We start from the raw sequence: 13,891 nt of genomic DNA, 5'->3' as shown, positions 1-13,891 counted from the left end.
AGGGGCCTGAGTTTGAGGACCTGAGCGCCTGCTGCTCCTGAGTGACTTCCATGGCACTTAGGGGTGCTCAACAGTGCTGAAGATCAGGCTACTGCTTAGGTGGCCAAAATGTGGGTTTAGCTTCCTACTGTTTGGCTCCCAAGTGTTGAAAAATGTTGCTGACGCCTGTGAAGGAATCCGGTCATCCGCCAGTGAACTGCAGCTGCGTCGGGGATGGAGCTTGTTGGCTGTTTGGAACAGGAAAGACACCACACCCAGTGGGAATGGCGAGGGATTATCGCTCCGCTTGTCGTAGCAGGTGAGGCATTCCTAATGCACCTGGCACCACGTCTACATTGGGGTTAGGTCAGAATAGCGATGGCGCTCAGGAGTGTGGATTTTTCACCCCCCCTCAGGTCGACATTGTTAAGTGTAGGCTGTCCAGGCCGGAGTAGTTAGACACTAGATTGGGACGGGCAAACTTTTTGGCCTGAGGGCCACATCAGGTTTCCAAAATTGTATGGAGGGCCGGTTAGGGGAGGCTGTGCCTCCCCAAACAGCGAGGCCTGGGCTGCCCCCTATCTGAAGACCCCTGCTTCTGGCCCCCTGATGCCCGCCCCCCTCAGGACTCCTGCCCCATCCAACCTGCCCTGTTCCCTGATGGTCCCCCACCCCTGAACCCAGACCCCCATCCACTCCACCCATCCCCTGACCGCCTCTGGAACCCCTGCCCCTGACTGCCCCCAGCCACCCCATCCAACCCCCCCTCCTTCCTGACTGCCCCCCAGGACCCCTGGCCCCATTCAACACCCCTGTTCCCCACCCTCTGACCACCCTGACCTCTATCCACACCCCTGACCCACCCAAACTCCCCTGCCCTCTATCCAACACCGCCCCCATCCGCTCCCTCCCCACTTACCGTGCTGCCTGGAGCACCGGTGGCTGGCGGTGCTACAGCCGTGCCGCCCAGAGCACCAGGACAGGCAGCCACCCGGTTGGAGCCAGCCACGCTACCGCGCAGCACAGACACTGGGTCAGGCCCCGACTCTGCAGCAGCGCTGCCCCAGGAGCTCGCAGCCTTGCTGCCCAGAGCATTGCGCAGGTGGCACAGTGAGCTGAGGCTGCAGGGGAGGGGGGACAACAGGGGAGGGGCCGGGGGCGAGCTTCCTGGGCCAGGAGCTCAGGGGCCAGGCAGGAGGGTCCCGCGGGCTGGATGTGGGCAGCAGGCTGTAGTTTGCCCACCTCTGCACTAGATAGACTGAGCACAAAGAGCATTTATCACCTCCCACCCCTGCACCTAGAGAGAACCCAGCCCTCCTCTGCTGCCCTCGGAGGTTCTGTTCTCGTTGGTTTTTCCGTCGGTGCAGGAACACCGGTTCCCCGAGTGACAGTAGCTTGGACAAAAGAAGTTGTGTCTATGCCAGGGGTTAGGTCGCTGTAGCTCCATGGCTCAGGGACAGGTGATTCATAGACTAGGCCTGGCTTACAATGTGATCTTAGGCAAGTCATTGCCCTCCATTCCCCTTGTCTGCGCCTCGGTTTCCCCAGCTAGAAAAGAGAGTCCTGTACCTCACAGGCACATTGTGAGAATTATGGTTTGCAAAGCCCTTTGAGGGCCTCATTTGAAAGGCCCAATGCTTGAGCAGGCTGCAGAAGTGCGAAGTAGGGTTATTATTTTACATGTGAGTTTCTTGGCTTCTGCTTGTTTCCAGCCCTTCCCGCATCTGTAGCACACTGACGGATCCCAACAAGCTGTGTAAACGATGTACATGCACCACTGAAATGCAGCCACCTCTGGGGTGGAGAACATTAGGCCACCAATAGTGCACAGGATGGCACACAAAGCTGGAGGGTTGGGGAAGGCAAGTCCTTGTTTATGCAGAGAGCCAGGATCTAAAATATTCAGGATGCCCAAGAATAAAAATTGGATGGCTTTTGGAACAGTTTGTATAGTGAGGGTGCTGAAAGCCAATTAACCAAACTATAAACCCTTATGTGAGAGAAACCACTTGGAGTCTGGGGGTGCAGCAGCACCCCTATTTCTAGCACCTATAGCTTTTGGAGGGGCACATTCTGTGTCCCTGCCACAGCCCCAGGGCCGGACAAGCTCACTCTCACCCCACAGTCCTGGAGCTGGAGGAGCTCATTCTCCCTGCTGAGGCTCTGGAGTTGGAGTCCTATGCCCCCACCAAATCCTGGAGGAGCCCGTGCCCCTGCTTGTGCCCCCTTGTGCACACCCCTGAGGAATCCCTAAAGCATGTCCTGCCCCCCACAGAGCAAATTGCATTGGGATTAAGTGCAGTCCCCTCTGGGGTGGCACATGGCAGCTGCTTAACAGTGCTACACAACAATTTAGGACAGGACACTGAAGAGGAATATTCACTTGATGGGGGATATTCAATTGAAAATACTTGGGAATGTTATTACCCAACCTGGAATTGAGACTCACATGGGAAGGACAGCCCAGCTAAGAGGGACCAGGGGGGATTTTTGAGGAATAAACCCTAAGAGACACTTGTGGGTCCAAGCCAGAAAATCAGAATCCAGAGTTCAAATGTTTAGGGGGGCCCACATCTTGGGGCAGCGGATTAAGCCTCCCATATGGGAATCGCACACTCGATTTAAGGCCAGGCGGACTTTCCGCACGCCCCGTCTCCCGACCCACACACACAGGGGAGACGTCAGACCCCCCAGAAAGAGGGCGCCCCCCCCAACCTTGTCCCTTTTGGGGCACTGGGTGTGGGGCCTGACAGGATCAAAGAAAAACTCTCCAGCTAGTGAATGTTTGAAAGTTCCCTGGAACAGAGCAACACAGAGATGATCCCCCCTAAAAAAAAAAAAATTCCCTTTGTCCCCCTCCCCTTAAAACGCAGGAATTCGCCCCGGATTGCATTTCACGCGTAATTGATGGGGCTTGGAGCAGGGCTGGAAAGTGTTACCGAGCCCGCCTGTGCTCTCGGGCCCTGGGCTTGTCTGCAGACGTGTGAATGGGAGAGGGAGGCGCGGGATGGACTTGGAATTGGAGGCGAGCCAGGGGGCGGGGTGCAGGGGAAGGAGCGGGGCCGGGGAGCTCAGACAGCCCGGCGCCAGCAAACACCTGCAACCCGCTCACAGGAACACAATGGCAAACACAGGTGGGGGAGCCCTGTCATCCCCAGCCGCTCCTCTCTGTTAATCACAGCTGATTGCATCAGTTTCCAGGCCCTGCCAAGACCCACCGCCAGCAGCAGGAGCAGCCGCCGCTGCAGCAGCAGCAGCAGCCAGGTCAGGGTTATTCTCTGTGTCAGGAGTTGGCTAATTTAAAGCAACTTTGCAATTACTCCCCCCCCCCACCCCGCAACACAAAGGGGAGTTAAAAACAGGTGGGGGGGGGGCGGCTAGAGCCAGAGTAAAAGCCCAGCCCAGATGGGCCTGGTGAGCAGGGCTGCCTAGAGGATTCAGGGGGCCTGGGGCAACGCAATTTCAGGGGCCCCTTCCATAAAAAAAAGTTGCAAAACTATAGAATATTATATTCTTGTGGGGGGCCCTGCAGGGCTCAGGGCCTGGGGCAAATTGCCCCATTTGCCCCCCACCCCGCCCCCAGGCCCTGCTGGTGAGTGGGTTTTTCCAAGCCCCTAGGAAAATGCAGTGGGAGGCAAAGTGCCAGGCCAGATAAAATCCAGGGTCTGATTCTGCTCCCACGCTGGTGTAAATCCGGAGTAGGGCTATTGTTGTTCAGGCGGGCCCAGCGTAAGGGAGCGTAGGATCATGGCTCAGCATTTCTGCTGTACCAGGGTCCAGGATTCTTTTAAACACAGGGTCCCCTGGTATTGTGCTAAGCCCCCCTCTCCCCAGGCACGTGTGTGGCAGAGAGGAGCCATGAGGGACTGGGCAGCCGAAGGACTTGTTTTCCCATCGCCTAGCCCGAGGAGGAGGCAGCAGACGCAAATCAAAGCTGCACATGGCTGGAAAGATTTTCTGTTTGTTCTGGGAAACTTTCTGGAGTCCCGATGACACAGAGGAAGAAGAGAGCCGGGCTTCTGCCCTGGGACACTTAAGAGTCCTTTTGCACAGGATGCAGCAGGCTCCGTTCCAAAGCTTTGCTCTTCTGACCAAAGTACTGAGCCATAGGGATCCAGCACCCCCGGCTGGGATTGGCTAGGAGCCAAAAAGGGGTGACATCCCTGCCGCGGATTGGAGTTCAATCTACCCCACCAGTGGGGTGGTATCACGGACCTGCCATTGCTGAGCAAATGCCGTATTGGTAACTGTCGCTTTTGCAGAATAGTCTCAGTTTCGTCACCCTAACGATCTTGCATTTGTATAGGGGATCTTTTTCTATATGGCGGAGAGGCCGTTTCACCTACGGCTGAAATGCAGCCAACTCTGGAGTGGAGCATGGTAGCTGTTTAACAGCGCAACAGAACAGTTCAGGACAGGAAGTGAACAGGTATGCTGTAACCAATTGACAAAACAACAGGAGGGAACGTTGTCCTTAACCTAACTGGAATTTGGCCCCATTCTGGGGAGGTCACCACGACTCTTTCAAAAGGAGACTTGTGGTTTTGGAAAGACCCTCTGCGGTCAGGCCTTTGGTTTGCTGTCTCACTGTATCCTCTGTGACCAGTAACCTCTTCTCAGCCATTGTCTGCCACTCGGTTGGGTTTTATTTCACCGCTGAGCCTGACTCAGCCCACCAATATTGCTTAAGCGTATGAGATCTGACAAGATCAAGGCTGGAGGGGGGTGGTACCAGTCCGGGAGCTAATCATTGTCATTATGCCCCGTTTTATCCAAAGGAAAGAAGTGTCGCAGACAGCCTTTCCCACCCCCACAGGATACGCAGGGAGTGGCTAGGGGTGTTTATAAAGCGCACAATCGCTCTGTTGTTTATCTCCACGCAATCCCTCTGATTAAACACCTGGGCCCAAGGCTAGATGGCTCTCTTCAATTCTAAGCAGCTCCGTCTCAGCAAGCCTGGATTTCCAAGCTCAATAATAATTCTAGGTGTCAGAGTAGCAGCCGTGTTAGTCCGTATCCGCAAAAAGAACAGGAGTCCTTGTGGCACCTTAGAGACTAACACATTTATTTGAGCATAAGCTTTCGTGGGCTCCTTTCATGGGGGCTCTCAAAGCACTTTTCAAGTACTAATGAGTATCACAACGACTGTGTTGCGATAGGGGGCGTTATCCCCCTTCAACACATGGGGAAACTGAGGCATAGAAGTGGCCTGGAGACACCTATTAAGAATGGAGCTAGAGAAATGACCCATTGTTGAGCAGTGGGCAGCACACCCGTTTCACCTGGTGTTCAAAGTGGTCAGGCTGCTAGTGCGGACAGGCCCCAGTTGTTTTCAGCACAAACGCCAGGTGATCAGAGATCCCTTTCCTTCTGCCCTCCATGCCGAAAATGCAGCTCAGAGAGAGAGCCCGGGGTTACTGGAGAGTGGCTCGCAGGAACTCCCCAAAGTGTCACTCTGGATCAGATCCTCATTGTGCAGCCACGTAGGAACAGCGCCCCCAGGCTCCACCCCAGAGGGCTTACGATATAACATGGGTTCACGCTCTGTTGTGTTTAGTGACTTCTGCCCTCCTGATTCTTTCTGGTTACAGATACACACACGCACACAGCGCTTGCACACGGATGTCCCTCCCTAGATCAAAGGTTGTTACTAGGCAGACGTGCCAGCCACGCAGGATAATTAAACTGGATTCTTTAGTCAGGCAAACTCAAGTGCTGCCATAATGCCTTTCTCCTCCCTTCCCACTTCCGGGGGCCATATAGTGTTGGCAGGGAGGTACTGCATCCACTCACCCCTCTATTCCATTATTATTTGATCCAAACCCCAGACATTTTAAGGCTCGGAAAGATATTTTTGTCCCCCTTGCAGCGGCTTTTGCACTCTGGTCAAAACAGGCACAAGGGCTGAGATGTAATAATTATCTCTGATCAGCGTCCTTGGTTAAAGCAATTTACATAGGGAGGCGAGTACCATGACAGTATTCTGATTTTTGCAGATGGGGAAACTGAGGCAAGTAGGGGTGGGGAGAGCGACTTGCCAAAGGCAAGTGGCAAAGGGGGGAATGAAACCAAGGTCTCTCAACTCGTAGGCCTGTGCCTCACCCACTAGACCACGTTGCCTTTCAATACAGCCAGGTATGGAGGAAAAGGGTAGTCTTTTCCTGGCCCTGCCACTGCTCCTCTGTTGGTTCCTGTAATTCACCCTTCTGACCCTGTCACCGTGGCCTCCTCCCACAGTTGCTAGACCCCACCTTAATAAGGAGCATCCCTGACTCACCAGCTGTCAAGTCCCTTTGCTACACCTGCCTCCATGTGCCATGCAGGCTACAGATTTCCTCTCTGGTCTCCGACGCGCTGTAGTGCACGGCGTGTGTGGCCCTGGCTGTTTCCATCAGGTGCAGCCCGTGATCCGTGTGCGGTGCTGGGCCAGAGCTGATGACAACGTGCACACTCACTGGTCTCCTGGATGTTTCCTCTGTAACTCTAGATGAGAGCGAGTTTGAGCCCCTTGTGAATTATTCCTAGGGGCAGGGAGCTTCCTCGCTCTGCCTGGGGTTACGGGCTAGCGAGCTGGTCCCGTCTCGCCCCTTGATCCAATCTCAGCAATGCAGGAAACGCCAAGCTGGGGTTGGGCTATGGTCAGCCGGGGGCCTCGAGTGGATCCCAGGAGACGGCTGACTCGCCATTCTGTGCACATCCACCAGCTCTGAACGGGGCTGGGGCGAGGGGGGTGATGGTTTCCATCCACTTGGCGCGGACGCTTAGCCAGAGCTGGCCCCCTAGATGGCATCCAGGGCAGCCCACCTGCCTGTTTTATTCGTTCGGTAGGATCACAAATCCTTTGCACCAGCACCTTCCACCTGAAGATCTCACTGCACCCAGCAGGCGATTTGGGTGGCGTTGCCAGGTGGGCACCCCATGAACGTCAGCTGGAGATGTGGGGGCTCAGCATCTTTGAAAATCCGGCTTGTCGTCCACGTAAGTGCCTTGGGGGAATGTGAGAATGGTGAAACTGAGGCGCAGAAACGCAAAGTATCTTTCCCACGCACCCGCCCCACTGCAAAACCTCTCTGACTCTGTCAAGTAAGGACCAAACTCCAGCCCTGCCCCCCACCCATCAAGATTTACCTACAAGCTCTCACTAAATTGCTGCTCAGCCTCCGTACATCCCTGCCCCTCTGTGCGCCTCAGTTTCCCCCTCTGAAGCAGGGATGATGGTACTTCCCTGTCTGCCATGGGGGGGCTGCCAAGCTCTGCTCCTTACTGTGCATAAAGTGCTTTGAGATCCGAAGTACCAGGAGCTCGGAGGAGGAGTCTCTGTTTGGGCCCAGCTCTGATACGGATCAAGGGTAAAAAGCTGCTGATTCCACAATTCGCATCTCTGCTGCCCGTGGGACACTTGCCCTGTGCATGGGTCCCTGCTGACGTAGGTGGGGAATATCTGGAGGGCTCCACAGCGGGGTAAAGGCTCTGCTAAGGGCTCTCCTGCACTCCCCTCACTGGCTTGATTTATCCACCTAGAGCATAAGATCTTTGGAGCAGGCACTGTCTTTCTGCCACGTGTCTGTACAACTTCCCAGCACCACAGGCCCTGATCCCAACAGGCACCGTCAGGTGCTATCCTCAGCATTGCCAACTCTTGTGATTTTTTTTTTTCTCCCGTGAGACTCTCGATAGTTGCTGTTTTGATTAAAACCTTAGTTCCCGGCCGCAAAGTTACAACACCGCCAGAAACTGCCTCCGGTGCTGTCCTCTAGCCGCCACAGATCTACTGCCATCGATATCCGCCACCTGTATCAATCTTGTAACCACGGTTACGTGGGCAAAGACAATTAATTGCCCCTTCAGTATGCAGCTGCGGGTCTTGTTAACGCAGCCGTGGCAGGGGAGGAATTAGATATAATTACATGCCTGGGTGGCGTCTCAGCTGCAGTGGAGGGGGGGCCCTGCCGAAGCTAGCACTCTGTCAGCATTTCCCGGCTTGTCAGGGATCAAATGTTGTCTGAAACCTCTTTACCCTGGGCTGAAACTTGGGGCAGCGTGGCTCGGTGGGGAGACTGGCTTCCTGGGGGAGCTGCAGTCACAGTCAGGGGAGGTACAAGCTCAGACCAGGGGGCAGAGCAGTGAGTGGGAAGAATATTGGCTAGGTTTGGCCAACCCAAAGTCTACCAGAGCCTGATCCAAAGCACTTGGGAGTCAATAAGGATCATTCCATTGACCTCCATGGAGCAGGCCCATAAGGATGAGTTGAGACGGGGTGTGGGGTGGGGAGGTTCCTTTGTTGTTTGAGTAGTTTTAGGGCAGGTGAAAGGAGCTGGTTTGAAAACCCAGGGCCCAGGGCCTTTGTGATTCCACAGCTCAGGTTAGACAAGAGCTAGGGTGACTCAGCCCTGCCCTCTAGAGGGGCGAGGAAAGAGTTCGATCTCCAGACCCGTTCAGTCCATCTGCTGGGACTGCCAACAGGCCGGCAAAATTGATGCTAAGGATGTGGCTGTCGTGATCCTGACTGAGACCCACCAAACTCATTTCACACAGGCTGCCAATCCATTAGCGAAGAGGGACATCTTTCCCTGGGTTGGCTTTGACTCAGCAATCAGGTAAGGAAAGACCTTTGTCGCTGATTTCCTGAGCCACCTTCCAAGCTCTATGCAGCCGATAGGCAATTCCTGGCTGGCCGAGACTAAAGGGAAAATGACCCCAGCATCCAAAGACCTTGATGGCCTTTCTCCAGCCAAGGGCTTAAAATATGTCTTGGTCGCTTTGTTATTGACCAGTCATACTTTAGAGGGAGGACGACCCTGATCCCTAAAGCCCTGTTATTTGTACCAGCGTAAATGTGACTCCTTCGCCCAGTCGAGATTGCTATGCAAAAATCTGTGCATGTGTCGAATGAAGCCAGTTCTCTCACCCCAGCGAGAACCGGCTTGTATTGGGTACAGGGAGTTTGGTCCATAGCCCAAGACAAAAACCATCTGCAAGCCTTTGGGCTGCTTTATGCTCTCCTTTACTGCCCCCTAGTGGAATTCTGGCTTGATATGGAATGTATTTTTAAACAAATATATAATTGATAAAAAGACCATCTTTCCTAACTGAAATAATTGTGGATAGGGAAATATTTGGAAAGGGTTTATCGAGTCAGGACAGATTTGCCTTTTCTCTCCTCATCTCTTCCCTATGGTGGTTGTTGAGAGGTCAGAACCTGAATAAGGCAAAATAAATGATGACAGCAGGACCCAGCAGAGAACAGCATCCCAGTGTGCCAGGCGCTGTACATGTGCATAGCAAGAGAGAAGACCGAAGAAGGAAGGATTGTGATTGCCGTTTTATAGACTGGGAACTGTGGCATATAGAGATAAGCAACTTGTCTCAGGTCACGCATAGTCTCTGGCAGATCCAGGAAATGAGCCCAGATCCCCGGCAGTTGTCTAACCATGAGATCTTCCTTCCCATTTGGGCAAAATATGGCTTTGTGCTGTTGTGATGGGAAAAGGTGCTTTCAAAGTTGGTTATGTGAGGAATAACAAGGCTGCTCCTTCTCACTGTGCTGCTGAAGGACTCACTGAAAGAGTCAGAGATGTGTGTTGGCGGTTCTTGCTGCCTGTAATTGTAGGGATGGGGATTATTCTTTAACAAAAGCCTGTTTCTTCCAATTCTTTGGCAGGTATTTGAGTGAACTGGATGCAGAGCAAAACACTCTGATTTCATCCAGACAAGCCCTTCCCCCTCTTGGCTAATCAGGGTCACATCCTGGGTATCTGTGTTGTGGGGAGGGATAGCTCAGGGGTTTGAGCATTGGCCTGCTAAACCTAGGGTTGTGAGTTCAATCTTTGAGGGGGCTACTTAGGGATCTGGGGCAAAAATTGGTTCTGCTAGCGAAGGCAGGGGGCTGGACTCAATGACTTTTCAAGCTCCCTTCCGGTTCTAGGAGATTGGTATATCTCCAATTATTTATTTTCTTTCTATTCTCCAGTCCTGCATGGAGTGTCCCTGGAAGAAGAAAGGGACAATGTGGGAGGGCATCAGGGAGCTGGGCGTGTGAGAAAAGGATGCCCACTCCTCCCTATCCTCAGCCTCACCCCTCCCCTTCCCTGGCCTCTGGGGATTTAACTCTCCATGCAGGCGGTGGCTGGTTCTAGGACTCACACAGAGGGGGCTCAGTGGAGCATAAGAATGGCCATACTGGGTCAGACCAATGATCTATCTATCCCATCTCCTGGCACTGGCCAGTGCCGGATGCTTGAGAGAGAATGAAGAGAACAGGGCAGTTATTGGAGTGATCCATCTCCTGTTGTCCAGTTCCAGCTTTGGACTTTTAGCAGTTTAGGGACACCCAAAGCATGGGGTTTGTGTCTGTTAGCCAGGCTGTAGCAGGCTCATCCACCTCTGTCTCTGGCCTCCTGGCCACTGGAGGGAGACAGAGCGCCACACTGAGTGGGTGTGGCTTATAGCAGCCTATGACTGGCTGGGGGCGTGTGGTCTCTGAGATACACATGGGATCCTGAGGTCCATGTCACCTGCTTCGTTGAAAGGGGGCTGCTGGCGATGGCAGCGTGGCAGGGACATGGGACAGGCCCTTTGCAGAGGGACAAGGTTACTCCAAGCATTTTGTGACCCTTGGGCAAAGGATGCTACAAAACGCGTCTCACAGCGTTGACTTGGTCATTGAGCATTTTATTGCACAGCCTGGGAACCCAGGCATGGACCAGCCAGCACCCCATTGTGCTCAATCACAAATTCCCTGGGGCAGAGGCTGCCTCTTGCTCTGTGTCTGTACAGCTCCCAGGACAGTGGGGCTGGGTTCCTGAGCCGGGCCTCTAGGTAGGGTTACCAGAGAGCAACTGTGAAAAAATTTTTTCACTGGGGCCTGAACCCGCTCTCGGTGGCCCTGGCTGCAGGGCTGAGATGACTGAGCAAATACATTGGGCGGAGTATTTAGTTAGCAGCACAGAGTAGCTGTGCCCGCTGCATTACTAGCTGGAGTATCAGCAGCACCTGAGTCTTACCCCCAACGGGCCGGTTAGTTTGGGTCTAATATGCCACCTGACTCGAGCTGTAGATTGTTAGGTGTGGACGGGAGTCGGGTTAAGGGCAGCACTTGAGTTCTACCTTGTGCTAACACTGCAGCGAAGACCAGCCCAGAGAGGGGCCTGGGAACATGCACAGGCATTGGAAGCTGAGTGTGACCGAAGCCAGATCACTGGAGCCCCACCTGTCTGAACATGAAGGGCATAAAAAATCCAGGTTTGAATGTTCCAGCTGGACTTAATCTCTGATAACAAGTCTTTGAATCTGCAGGAAGCAAAGGAAATGCAGCCTGTGCTATGATTCAAACCCTGAAAAGGCTTCTGTTCGGTGAGGAAAGCATCCCATCTCCATTCTCCCCCGCCACCAGTCACATCAATTCAGATCTTCCTTGAGAGGAGGGGCAAATTCCAGTCTCTATCCCCCTGGTGGGGATCCCATTACAGTCCCTGTTTGTCCCCCCTCCTCCTATGCAGGGACCCCCAGTTTCCTTTGGCTGGGGAGTCTCTGCTCTTTCTTACCCACACAGCACATGAGCCAGTGCCACCAGGGGTCGAGTTCTTGGCAGACTCCCCTGCTCTTCACCCTCCAGGACCAGATTCTTTGTCCGCCATGTCGGAGCGCCATTTTGCCCGGCTGCAACTCTGTCTGGCTGGAGGGTGGCTGGGCCAAATCTGAGGGGCATTGTCAGCCCATGCACCAAGTTGCAAGACCACTCACTGCAGTGTAGCCTGGCCACCCTCCATCTGTACGGAGGGGTGGACAGGTGACATTTCAGTGGCATTGGGCCGATGCACACAGAACAAGGCTCTGGATTACTCTGGCAGCAGCTGGATTGAGTTACCACGGGACCACGGCTGAAAAGTGGTCGGAGCAGGTCCTCCCTGGCCAATGGAACTTTGAGCAAGTGTAAAGACCGGGGGGAAGAGGGGGTGTTTGCTCCCCCTAATTGGCACAACTCCCCCGCCTTCCCCTCCCTCTGCTGTCCTGTGAGGAATGCACTGGAAAAGAACTAGGTAAGGTAATAACCCAGCGCGAGTGGGTCTCTCTGCTGTCCCCTCTTTCCATCTGGGTTGGGCTGAGAACCGGCCGTGTCCCATTCCTCGGCCTTCCACTGGCCTCTGCTGGGACAAAAGGGTAATTGCAGGCCCAACCAAAGCGGGTGCCATTACAGGCAGAAAAATGAAAATGGAGGGAAATGACCTACTGGGAGAGGATCGACACCCCAAGGGGACCGGGTCCTGGCAGGGGTGTTGACTCAGAGCCATTGAACCCAACTTTAAACCCTGTATATGATGGAAACCACTTCAAGCCAGGGGGCGTGGTAGCACCCCTAGTTCCAGCATCCAGGGCCGCCCGGGGGGGCAAGTGGGGCAATTTTCCCTGGGCCCCCATGGGGGCCCCCAAGAGAATATAGTATTCTATAGTATTGCAAGTTTTTTTATGGAAGGAGCCCCCAAAATTGCTTGGCCTTAGGCCCCCTGAATCCTCTGGGCGGCCCTGCCAGCACCTATGGGTCCTAGGAGCTGAGTCTAAGAATTAGAGGTCTAGTCGGGCATGGAGTGAGGCGTGGATGCTGGTAGACGGGGTGTGGGGGGGCAGGTTGGACGGGGCTGATATTGATACAAGAATTTATTGTTAGGGCAGGACACTGGCAGAAGGCAGTGTCTCCAGCTGGAATTTGGCCACAGCACCAGGGATATCCCCCTTTGCCTTGCGGAAAATGTCATGAGATCGTTAATGACAACAGACGAGCCCTCATCTGAAAGGGGGCTACTGGAGGGGCCATCTACGCCTCACGCTGCGGTGTTGGCTTAGTGCTGGGGCAGCAGCTGAACCATCCCGGTATTCCCCGAGCCACGTCTCTGGCCAGGCTTGAGGAATCTGGCAAGGTCACATTGTAAAGGGGCAGGACCGTGGGCCCAGGCCCTTCTGCGGGGAACCTCGTCAATATGCTAAAGTGCCAAGTTTGGGGAAGCCACCTGTGTGACACTGAATGCAAATTATGTCATGAGATGATTTGCATATTTCCCAGTAGTTTGCATATGACCCGTAACTTTTAGTATTAGTTTTTGAATGGTGTGGATTGATTGCTGGTGAAATGCATTAGCTGACAGCTCTGGCAGGGGCACCCTCCCCTGTCATCCATTACCCCCTTCTGAGTTCATTTCCAGACGCTGTCCTATGTGTCCTCCACTGAGTCTCCACCAGCCTCAGTCCCCCAACTCAGTCCCACAAGCCTTTGTCCCCTGTTCATTCCCCCCCCCCGTCTCCCCATCAGCCTCCATCCCTTTCATTTCACCAGAAGGCAAATCAGAAGAACCCCAATTATTATTTTTAAAAAAGTCCTGATTTTTAAGCCAATCTCATGATTTTTTTGGGGGTGGGGGGAGCTTGACTCATGGTTTTTGGATGCTTGGGGTCAATGTTCATAAAACCAGGCAAAAGGAACAAAATCCTCCCTAATCACCTTGTATAATCTCATCCCAGAGCCGCCTTCTTCTAGACCCTTGTAAATATCTTAGGACGTGTGATGTTGCATGAAACAGTAGCCAGAAAAGTTACTCATGGCAGGAGAAGGATGGCCCAGTGGTCTAGGACTTGGAGCCCTGAGTTCAAGTTCCTGTTGTACCACAGGCTTCTTGTGGGACCTTGGGCAAGTCACTTAGCTGCTCTGTGCCTCAGTTTCCCCATCTCTACAATGGGGATAACAGCACCGCCTTACCTTCCAGGGCACTGTGAGATTGTGAGGCGCTCCGATACTAGGGTAATGGCAATAATACCTGGCAAGTTTCCCTTGTTTTAGTGGCACAAATAAAAACTGGCATTGACAGCGATTCAGGCTTGGGCCTCATTTTACCCAGTGTTAATAGCCAAAGCAGCAGCACTT

The 13,891-nt window shown here is 53.7% G+C and overlaps 1 protein-coding gene across 1 annotated transcript in view; it reads left to right on the top strand.

Annotated features, from left to right (window-relative positions):
- Positions 1–13,891, top strand: part of YTHDF2 (YTH N6-methyladenosine RNA binding protein F2) — a 276,572-nt gene that overhangs the window by 210,898 nt on the left and 51,783 nt on the right. The window lies entirely within an intron of this gene.

The sequence above is a fragment of the Chelonoidis abingdonii genome, chromosome 25 (assembly GCF_003597395.2).
Source record: "Chelonoidis abingdonii isolate Lonesome George chromosome 25, CheloAbing_2.0, whole genome shotgun sequence".
Classification (NCBI taxonomy): Eukaryota; Metazoa; Chordata; order Testudines; family Testudinidae; genus Chelonoidis; species Chelonoidis abingdonii.
The sequence above is the reverse complement of the archived record's forward strand: the minus strand, read 5'-3'. Positions and strand labels throughout refer to the sequence as shown.